Consider the following 12,169-nt stretch of genomic DNA (forward strand, 5'->3'; position numbering starts at 1 on the left):
CTCGGTGTATTTTTTGTCATTTTGGACTAATTCTGTGCATATCTGGGAATTCCCACCCAGGTTTCTAATATAACTAAAGAAAACCTTGTGATTATCCTTAGTGCCCTGTGCAATTTTTCTCTCGAAGCTGGCGTTAGACGATTTTATGAGTGCCCGTAGATTTTGCTAATACTGATAAGAGATGCCTTCCCTTTTTGGGATTTTGCTCTATCATGTAGTAGCTTCCTCCTTCTATTCTACAGTTTGTTTATGGCTGGGGTCCACCAGACAGGACGCCTGCCTTTGGAGGATTGGGTCTTGGTTTTATTTGGGATTGCATGATCCATGCATTCCTGAAGGTGTTCATAGAATGCATTTATAAAGGATTCTGCGGTCTGGGCCATATTTTCCACAGGCCCGGGGGCTTTGAAGGATTCCGCCTCGGTTTTGAGGTGTGTGAAATTTGCTTTAGAGAAGTTTTTCACTGTGGTTTTATGGGCAGGGGGTGGGGTCGGGATGTGAATATCCAGTGAGATTAGTTTATGGTCTGATCTTACCAGTGAGGGATACACTTCTGGTCTGGAGCATAGTGTCCCCATGTTGGTGATGATCAGGTCCAGTATGTTTTCCCTCTTGTGGGAGTGGTAACAAGTTGTTCCATAGCATTTGAGTTTATAAATTCTAGGAACCTTTGGGCTAGGGTGTTGGAGCTAGAGTAATGCTCCCAGTCTATGTTTGGGTAGTTGAAGTCGCCCAATATAATGGTGTTTGGAGAGACCTTCATATTTTCCAGTATTCTCAGGAAGGCCGAGTGGGGTTCATGTGTTTGGGAGGGTGGTCTGTAGCAGGCTATAAACTGGAAGGCAGTTTTACCCACTGTTAGTTGCACATGGATAGTCTCTGATGCTTCATGCTGTGCCACCAACCTGGAGGTGTGGGTATCTTTGACGAATATTGATACTCCCCCTCCTTTTGTGGTTCAGTCCAAGTTTTGGGGCCGAAAAGCATGGTATGAGGTATAACCTGGTAGTGCTGGGGTGCTCTCGGGAGCCTTGAACCAGGTTTCTGTTACTGCACAGATATCGATGTTCTCCATGCTAAGGAGAGTTTGGAGTGCGTGCATCTTGAGGTTTAGACTTCTGGCGATGAGTAGCATTACTCTTAGTTTCTTATCCCTTGTGATACCTATGGAGGTGGGTTTGTCTTTTGAGCCTTGCCTAAAAAAGGCACTATGGGCGTAGCAAGAGCCTTTGCCAATATCCGAAAGCCCAGGGGTGACAGGTGCAAGCCGTCCCTAGTGAAGCATCGTGGCTTGTCGAGCATGTCATCCCAGGCTGACAGGCATTGGATCCCCTTTGAATGAGACCAATACGTAAACCAATTGTTGAAATTGATCATCTTGTCTTCATATTAGGTTCATAGGTTCATAGGTTCGTACTAGGCTATCTGCCCTAGGGCATTTATAAGCCTAGCCAGAGTGTATGTGGCTTACACCACCCCTTAGGATGAGAATACTACGCCCTTTTAGGGTTTAGTTTACTATGCCTCTGTCTAGTAGTGACACAGAGATGACCCCCGGGGTAAACCTACGATCTCCCATCCACTCGTCGAGATTTCTCTTGAATAGAGTCAGTGAGGGGCTCTGCCTAACATGGACTGGGATTCTGTATGTATATATATGTATATATATGTATATATATATATATATATATAGATATAAGTTACCCTGTAACACACTGCATTTAAGTTACCTGGCACTTGCTCACTAAAGCACTGTTCTGGTTTAAGCACTTGGGCCAGTTATTTTACATTCTTGGTGAGGGTAAGATGCTACTCAAGGTCAGGGTCATACCGGCCTGGGCTACATGCTCAGAGAGCTCCTCTATGTCTCTTTTCATGTAGTCCAGGAAGGTACGTCTCAGGTCATTCACACCAGCATGGACAATGACTGAGTCATATTTGTACTTGCCTTGGAGTGACCGGAGTGCTTGTGTTATGTGGCGGATCCTAGCGCCCAACAGGCAGCTCACCATGACCTTCAACTTGTTCAGCCTGGTGAGCAGGACGTCAGTGTGCCTGACGATAGAGTCGCCTATTACAAGTGTATCAGGTGTGTTGTTTAGCCTTAAGGGCTGTGACTGTTCGGCACACTGGCTTTGTGAGCTATGTGTTGCACGTGTTTTGTTTTGGGGTAGCGGTTGCTTGGGTGTCTGCTTTGGAGGTCTCTGCTGCTTAGGCAGATTTTTATTTAGAGCCTCCGAGTATGTTTTTGTGTGTTTATGTGTTTGGTTTGTTGTCATGGTAGGTCTATGTGAGACTGGAATTGTAGTGAATGTGGTTTCCTTCTCCTCCTGACTGGTTATGCCAGTACTGAGTTGAGAGAGCTTAGCCTCCAGTTTGGCTATAAGGTTGCATCTCTCACATGTGTTGGAATTTGTTGGGAGGAGAAGAGGGTTGTCTGTGTACATGAGGCAGTTGTAACATTGCCTCAAGATTCACAGATTCACCAGCTGGACCGGAGAGAAGATTGACAACTGACCTTTGGACATGCTAGAATAGTATTGGGAATTCCTTTATAATTGAAAAAAAGGGCCAATGGGGAACAAGGTACTCAAGGGGAGTTTGTGAGGGTGTAGTGCTTTTAATTTTTTAGAGCTGACTTATATAATTGCTTTAGTGAGCAAGTGCCAGGTAACTTAAATGCAGTGTGTTACAGGGTAACTTAAATGCAAAAACGACAAACAGTAACTTTCTTTCAAGTGAAACAAGGAAATAAGTACAGTAAGCAATGCAGATATCACTAGGGATCCACAGAAGTGCTAAAAGGCCGCGTTTAGGTGGAATTAGCATTTCAGGGAAATAAACAAACAACAAGCATACAAACAAAGCTAAATTCAGCAGGCCTGGATCTAGTCTATGCTACAGCAAACAAGGTGTACCAATTTCAGTAAGAAACAGTTAGAATATGCAGGCACTATAAGCCTTTAACCAGAAATTCCCAGCTCAGAAGGGCAGAGTCCAGCCTCTCCTCCTACAAGAGTGCAGACCGCGATCCTTCTTAATGTAAAATAACTGGCCTGAAGCCCAAGTGCTTAAACCAGATCAGACACTGAGCCCTCAATCAGCAGTTCCCAACTTAGAAGGATATAAGCTACCTGTCCTGCCACCACAGTGCAGGCCACAAACCTTCCTAATGTAAAACAACTGGTCTGAAGCCCAAGTGCTTAATCCAAAAGACTTAGAAATGATAGCTACACTTTAATCAAGTTACTACCAAGCAGTGATAAATACAACTGAATACTTTAAAGAATGCCTGGATTAGTGCTCAAGTTATACAAACAAAGCTAAATTCAGCAGGCCTGGATCTAGTCTATGCTACAGCAAACAAGGTGTACCAATTTCAGTAAGAAGCAGTTCAAATATGCAGGCACTATAAGCCTTTAACCAGAAATTCCAAGCTCAGAAGGACAGAGTCCAGCCTCTCCTCCCACTAGAGTGCAGAACACAAACCCTCTTAATGTAAAATAACTGGCCTCAAGCCCAAGTACTTAAACCAGAATTAATACACTTTTAGAATAACAGACACTGAGCCCTCAATCAGCAGTTCCCTTATTTCTATTCAAAATGTTCTATACTTTCCACCTTCCTTTTCAACTTCTCCTTCTTATATATTGCATCTACAGTTTTCTAATATCTTTATTTCTGTTTACATTTTACTACCCCATTCTCATCTACCATTTATTCCATCATACCCTCCCTTGTCTTTACATCCTTTCTTAAAAATGTGAAAAATCTTTGTTGTTTCCCTTTAAAATATTTCTGTCTATACATTGTCTTAATTTTTTTATTTTTGTGTAACAATTTCTTTTCTATTTCTCTTTCTTTACTGCTTCTTTCTTTCATTCATCTCAAAATCTTTCACCATGTTTTCATATTCTACTTTACTTGTTTTTACCCTTCTCTCTACTTCCAAAAAAGCCTTTATATATTTCTCTTTAAACATTACCCTCAATTGTGTCCCATTTTCATAATATACTCTCACCATCATACATTCCTTCTGTAGTCCAGTACCACCTTCTATATTTTCTTTTTTACTTGTATCCCATGTTAATTTTTTCTTTTACCTTCTTTATATCACTTAAGATAGCCATATTGCTCTATGATCTGAAAAATCTTCCTTCTACCTCTCCTGCTACTTTATTCATGTTACCTGAATACAAATCTATTTTAAAATGTCTTTTTTATATCTACTCTAAACATCTATGTAGCGTCAACCTTTCATATGGCATTGCTTTTTCTATCACCCTTATATCTTGCATTATTTTCCTTTTTCTTTTCTTAACTTACAGCTAAAGTTCCCAGTCATTACTATTGACATGATTCCTATTACATTTTTTTTGGTTCTTGACGCATTTTTTCTTTCATACATGTTTGTATATGCATATATTACTATTGCCCTTGCACAACTTCCATTTTTTTTCTCAAGTCATATATTGTTACTTTTCCTGGTATCACATTTGCTGCATCCAATATTTTTACTTCATCTTCTATTATTAGCTCTCCTACCCAAAACATGTTTCATAGCCTAATGACCATATAAAGTCATATAAGGGTCCGAATGGAGAGATAAGTCAGCAAGTAAAGGATTTTATTACTGCTGAAATTGAATTCATCCTCAAGTCTTGGTGAGTACCTTCGCAAAGCGGACCCTGTTTTTCACAAAATCTCACGAAGAAAACACTGATATATAGACTACATTTATAAAGCATATATCATGGACAGAAGTAGATTAAAAATTAAAAAAGATAGCTGGCTACACAAGACCCAGGATAAAAAAGTGCCCAATCCTGGGTGGCACACTGGGACCAGACCCAGGGGGAGGAAGGCCCCCTGATTTAGAAGGGAGTAGTTTTCCAAAAAAAAATCACAAAAAACTGATAGGTCAAAGAAGAGCCATAAAGATGATAAAGTGGACTATTGAGGATAAGAAAGAAATTATGTTTTGTTACTATTATGCAAAAAGCCCAGAATTTCCAGACACAATATATGCAAAATGATTAAGAGAGAAATTAGAGGAAAGAATATACTTCCACAAAAAACTGTCAGAAGCTTCAAATAAAAATCTGTATTCATTAGTACAACAGATTTGTGAAAAACATTATATAGATCAGGAAACTTTGATCTGTTTGGAAAAAGAAGAATCTGAGGAAGTGCAAAAATATAAACAACAAAACCTAGAGATTTTTGAAAAGTATAAAAAAATATGAACATGGGAAAGGAAGATATTTGATATGGCGCAATATTTAGGCACAGGAGAAAGCCAGATTAATCAATATAAAGAAGGCAGCCCCCAAAGATATTCAAATAGAAATACAGGTAAAGGCATCCAGATATGAAACATTTCACAATAAAATATAACATTACAGAGAGGGAATGTAGAAAAGAGGATTAGTAAAGTAGAAGTTAAAAAATAGAAGTTCAAGTTACAGAGTGCCTCTGTAGTGAAGGATTTGGTGTAGAAGGTCTAACACAGGTTACATCACAGCATGATGGAGTGAGTCCCCAAAGTAAGGAAAAGCAGGAAGATCAGGAGACATCTGAAGAAGAAATATGGAAATGGGGAAGAAAAAGAGATTTAATATGGTGTAATATTTATACAAAGGAGAAAGCAAAACTAACCATAACAAAATGAGCAGCACCAGAGATATTTGAAGAGAAATACAAAGGAATCCAGACATGGAAAACTTTACAATACAAAAAAATAAGAAGACAAAGAGGACAAGCAGAAAAGGAGATTAGTAATGAAGTTAAAGAAACAGAAACTGAGATTATGGAGTATCTGCAAAGTGAAGGATTCAGTGTAGAAAATCTAATTCAGAAAGCACCACAACAGGATAGAGCAATGGATATCCAAATTAAGGGGAAACCAGTGGAACAGGCATAAATTGGTCAGATGACATATGAAGATATTTTGGAACCTTCCACAGGAAACCATTATAAACATTCACTTGAAGCTGGACAGCAAGAGAAGGAACAGGAAACTGTGGAAACTCTGATGCAGTTAATGTTGAGGAGTGACAGGCCAGTGACTTCCTATATGACAGAGCAACAGATGGCACAGGATGAAATTGAAGAGACTGTGACACAGAAAGATACAGAACTTTCTATAGAATGCCCGCAGGAAATGGGAAACAAAAAATTTGCTCTCAGATTAGAAGAAAATAAGCTAAGATAAGAGTTGCTTGATTTAATAGACCTAGACATATTAAGATCAGTGAAAGAAATAGACTGCAGAAGGTCAATAAAACCCAAAAAGTCAGAAGTCTGATAAAACAAATGAACACAGTAATTAGGACTGTCCATGGATATCCAATATCCATGCAATATAACAGAAGTAAACAGGATATATTACTGTGCAGTTAAATTAATAACTGGTAAAGTTCTACCACAAGAACACAGGGTGGTGAGGGAAAGGAAAGGGAGAAATACCATCATGGAAGTATGGAAGTATCGAACAGAGAAAACTATATGCAATTAAGCAACTAAGACAAGAAGCGTCACTGTTAGAAAAATACAGAAGAGGGAACAGCTCAACAAAATAATAAGAAAGATAGATGTGATAAAAGCAATGGACAGTATTAAAAATGACCAGGCTCTATTATGCACTGTTGCAAATAATAAACTAAAAATCTCAGTACAGGCAGAAAAACATAGAAGAGAATGCAGATAACTATAAAGGAAAAGTACAAAACAAGCAATTTATTGATGACCCAAAAAAGTTTTATAAAGAATTGGGAAACAAGGTAAAAGGAATTGAAAGACCGCTAAAAAAGTAGAAATAGATACATTTTGGAGAAGTGTCTATGAAGATCCTGTAGAACATAACAAAGATGTTAAATGGATAGAAGAAGTAAAATAAAGAATAAGAAGTTTAAAGGTAGGATATGAAATGGGATGAAGCAACAGCCAGAGAGATTGAAACAAAGTTAAGAAAAGCCTCTAAGTGGAAAACCCTAGGCCCAGATGCAGTACCTAACTTTTGGTTAAAAGTACTAACATCTTTGCACGAAGATTTAGCTAAGAGTAAGAACTATTTATATGCGCACCCGAACAGACACCAACCTGGCTAACAACAGGAAAAACAATGCTCCTACTTAAGACAGTGAACCTGCAAGCTACCCTAAAAAATATAGACCAATAACTTGCCTTCCAATGACATATAAACTATACACGGGAATTGATACTGACAAAGTTTATAATCATTTAGAAGAAAACTCAATTATGGCAGTAGACCAAAAGGGCAATATAAAAAGTCATATGGAAGAAAGGATCATGAGAAATGTAAAAATGGGAAGAATCTAAGTATGGCATGGATTAACTACAAAAAAGCATTTGATAACATCCCACATTCATGGATAAAAGAGTGCTTAAAAATGTATAAGATACACCCTACTCTGATCGACTACATTACAGTGACCATGAAACAGTGGCAAACCACTTTGCAATTAAGACATGATAAAGGACAAATTATTATCCCATGGAAAAAAATTGAAAGGGGCTATTCTGCCTTGCCCTTAACCATTAAGCTGCATACTTAACAGTTTAGGCCATGGCTATAATTTGGCTCCTAGAAAACAAAAAAGTGTAAAGACTTTTCATCTTCTCTTTATCAATGATTTAAAACTGCATAGCTCAAATGATGAGGAACCGAAAGTACAACTGTAAGTTGTCAAAAATTTTCAGATGATACATGAATGTCATTTGGTCTTGATTGTTTGTGTTTGTGTCTTTCAGCTTTTCCCAGTTAGGGGTCGCCACAGTGGAACTCCGGTCTGCTAATGACTGGCAGTAGATTTTTACGTGCCGAGTTGCCAGCCCTGATGCACAACCTTCAACGAAGGTACGCCCATTCACGCATGTCTACACACAGAAGACGCTCTAGCTGAGAAGTGAACAGGACAACATCTTACTGTGAGGCGACAACACTACTGCAGCACCATCACCGCAGTCATTTGGTCTTGATAAATGTGCAAAAGCAACATTTAAAGCAGGAAAATTGCAGCACCATGAAAACATCAGTTTGGGACAAGAATGTGATATAAAAGAAGTTAAGCAAGATGGACTGAATAAATATTTTGGAATTGATGAACTATCAACAATAAAACATGAACAAATGTGAATAAAATTTAGTAAGGAATACTTCAGAAGACTTAAATTAATCCTGAAAACAACACTGGCATCTAGGAACAAAATCCAAGCTATAAACCAATTTTCTCTTCCTGTCCTAACTTGCAGTTTTGGAGTGAATGACTGGCCCCAAAACATGCTGGGTAGATTAGACAGGAAAACAAGAAGGATGCTTCATGCTCACTAAATGATTTATACAAATCAGTGCATACCAAGATTATAAATTCCCATTCCGAATTAGGCATGGGCCTTCTTGACAATGATTACATGTATAGATCTGTAGTCATGGGACTGCACACATTTGCTGACCTCATAAGACCCAAACATAGTGAAAGTTTTGAAACATGAGGAGAATAAATCTAAGATGACTTCTCTGCTTAATCTAGCAGAAGCATATCAGTGTCAAGCAGGAATGGAAATCAAACCAGAAGTAGATAAAAATCAGGCAGCAACTGAATGTGCCAAAAAAACAAAAGAAAGAATATAAGGTGAAGGATCAGATGAGAAGTCAAGAAATGTGGAAAATGCATATATATAGTTGCAAGTATAGAAAACGTCTGGAAGAACCTTATGATGATCAGGAACGAACGCAGGAATGGTTAAGGAGAGGCAAATTCAAACCAAGAGATGAAAGGTTAATACTGGCAGCCAAAGGCAGTGGAATACATACATGCTGGTTTACAAAGTCCATTGAACATGTGGGAGAATCACACAAATGTAGGTTTTGTAAAACCAAATTGCAAACAGTTGCACACCTCGTTACTGATTGTGAAATACTAATGGCAGAAGGACTGTATACTGAAAGGCATAATAATGTGGTAAAAGTGTTGCACTGGGGATTGTGCAAACATTATGGTATTGAAGTGGCTGAAAAACACTGGAAACATGAGCCACAATGCATTATAGAAAATGATGAAGTTTACATCACATGGGATCACCTATTACCAACAGTCCAAAAGATAGATGCTAGAAAACCGGATATAGTTGTCCATGAAAAGACAAAAGTACCATTGATTGTTGAAATTACCACATCCAGTGACTACAGTGTCTTGCATACAGAGAGACACAAAGTCATAAAATATCCGGATTTGCAGGCAGAAATAAGAGCAATGTGGAAGAAGGATACCCAGACAGTTCCAAAAGTAGTAGCAGGAATCTAATATTGTATTTAGATATGTTACCAATACACGTTACCCCATACAAATTGCAGGAGTCATTACTGGGCACATTGCGGGTGCTGTGAAGAGTACTTTTGGCTGACATCAAAGACTGAAACATAATTTCATGAACTTTAATCATACTTGACTTAGGAATGGGGTCCATTCCCATCATGGTATTAGAAACCCAAAAGATTTGGAGAAATTAAAAAAGAAACCATATAATCTTTATCTTGATACAGCTTTATTTTTTTTTCCTTTTTCTTTTGTAGCACCTACTGTATCCAGTAAACAAAATACATCCTTTTATTTCTTGCACCATCAACATATATTAAACCTCTTACTTTATTTGTTATACTGTTAACATTTAGTCCCAAAATACCCAAATCATTCCTTTTTTCCTTTTTACATATTTTCCACTCCTGTTCTTATTTTTCTCTCTCATCCTCCCTCCAATAGATCTAATAGATCTTCTTTATGTTTTTTCTTCCCATGTTTCTGAATCAACAGCTTCCTCTTCTTCACATGCCAATGCATAATATTTTTTGCTTGTAACTGAATCTCTTCTACCACTATTCCTCCTCTTGCTATTTTTCTTTATATTGAGTCATATTTCTCTGCCAAATTTTACCTCACTTACATCATCCTTTTCATTTTCTTCCTGAAAATTGTTTTCCACATATTGTCTTTCTCCCTCAGTTTCTTTTTCATGTACCCTTTGTTATTCTATTTCTAGACACTCAAACCAAAAATGGCCAGAATGATTACATGTCCTACAAACAAGTTTTACAGTTCCTTGCACTACAGCCTTGCTCTCCACATTATCCACATCCTTTTGTATATTCCTGAACCAAATATTTTTCATCCCACGCAATAGAAGCAGACTTTTGTTGGTCCCAATAAGAGTTGTTCATTTCCCATTCACTATTAAATTATTTGAAACATTATATAGCTTTCCATTGTGTATACCAGTATAACCCACACTTCCTACCCCCTGTCCATAAATTTTTGTCTTCGTACATTTTTTATCTCATGCTTAAGTTCAAATTTCTACATTTCTGAAGCTTTAAACTGCAGAGTCAGTTTTCAATTTAGCTGCAAGCCAAAGTTCAGTGAAATAAATGCTTTCCAATGTGACATGTTACTTCTTTTTTTCTGATTCACCCATAAACTTTTTTGCAATAGAAAAAGTTTAAAAAGTTGTGTCACATAAGTTTTCTGTCCTCACATGTTTCAAAGCTCTTATGTTCCTTAAAATAAATATTAATGAAAATATATTAATGTCCATAATGTCATACTTGTCAATAGCAGTACTGGTTTTGCTTCTTTTTACTGTCGTTATTTTTCTGAAGCTTCCACCCTTCCTCGCCTGTCAAACAGCTCTCTTCACTTTGTGTGGTACTTCTTGTGCCTTGACTTACAACACTTGCACATTGTTTTCCCTTGCTTCTTTTCTGTTTTCCACAGTACCCAGTTGCAGAGACATGTTCTCAATATTGATTACCCCATCAGCCAAACATGTCTCTGTGTTTTCAACCTCTTTAATCTGCTTCTCTACCACATTACCAGCTTCATTATCTAACTACTTATGTAACATTCAATCCATCACAGCACTCCAGTTTACATGCTTTCCATCTAGTTCTCCTTCCTTCAATAAATTTTCCAATACCACTGTGTCTAGACCGCCACTCTCAAACACCTTAACTAGGACTTCATCTCCTCTCCAAAAGTTCTCTAGCAACAATGCTAACTCCTTCATCCATCTCAGAATTCTCCAAGCATGAATGAGAGCCCTTTGATGTCACTTAGTGTTCAAAGAAAGAGTAGGGGGAAGCTCCCTGGTGCCCTAACCAAATGTAGCCTAGTCAGCATAAATACCACCTTGAGTTTCCCCTGAAGAGAGGCCTAGCGAGACTAACCTGATCAACTAAGTACAAATAAAAGATAAGTAGGAGGGTTTAGCTTATTTTACATAGTAAGGGAGCATCACCAAGATGGCAAAGTGAAGGCAGGATCTGAAAGTAGCTATAGTATATTATAATCTGAAAGAAAATCTTGTTAAAACCTACTTATATTGAATAAATTCTGGTGGAATAAATTCTTTAGGAACTAATGAATACTACTTTATCACTAATTTGTTCACATTCTTAAAATTTCCTGTCAGAAAGAAGTAATCAAATTTCAGAAGGGTGATATCACAAAATTAGTTACTCAAAAAACAATTCACAGGACACTTCAGTGAAGAAAAAAATTCAGTCTTGTGTTTCCAGCCCATAGACATTTCTATCAAAATGGACAAGTTTGATTTTAATCTGGACTTATTCAAAGAAGTAAAAAAAATGGATACTCTATAAAACCTGGTTAAGGAACAAACTATCCAAAATCAGCAATATTGAACAAACTGCATGGTTCTGAAAGAAGAATATCCAAGGGTGAGACACAAATTGAATTCTTACTGAAGCAGAACAGCTAGTTACTTGAAAAGGCTGATTATATTGAAAACAGACTTAACAATATCAGAATACATGAGAATTGTGAAGGAGAAAACATTTTTTTAATATCTTGGTTATATAAAAATCTGAATCTACATGTATTTCTATCTTCTGACATTGATAGGGCACATCGATCTTTGGTATCTCCTCCAAGGAAAAAGGCTCCACCTTGTTTGATTATTGTGATATTTGTGCCCACCAAAGAGAAAGATCTACTATTACAGACTGCATGGTCCAATGCCCCCCCCCCCCAAAAAAAAAAACTGGTGAACACTACGCTTGATTTGATAATTGTAGATCAATATGTGTGTGTATACCTTTAAGAAGCTATCCAAGGGCTTGTACTAGAGTATA

The 12,169-nt window shown here is 37.6% G+C and overlaps 1 protein-coding gene across 1 annotated transcript in view; it reads right to left on the minus strand.

The window, feature by feature from the left end:
- Positions 1–12,169, minus strand: part of SLC39A8 (solute carrier family 39 member 8) — an 895,133-nt gene that overhangs the window by 443,463 nt on the left and 439,501 nt on the right. The window lies entirely within an intron of this gene.

Source organism: Protopterus annectens, chromosome 2.part1, assembly GCF_019279795.1.
Source record: "Protopterus annectens isolate FY-2018-M chromosome 2.part1, PAN1.0, whole genome shotgun sequence".
Classification (NCBI taxonomy): domain Eukaryota; kingdom Metazoa; phylum Chordata; order Ceratodontiformes; family Protopteridae; genus Protopterus; species Protopterus annectens.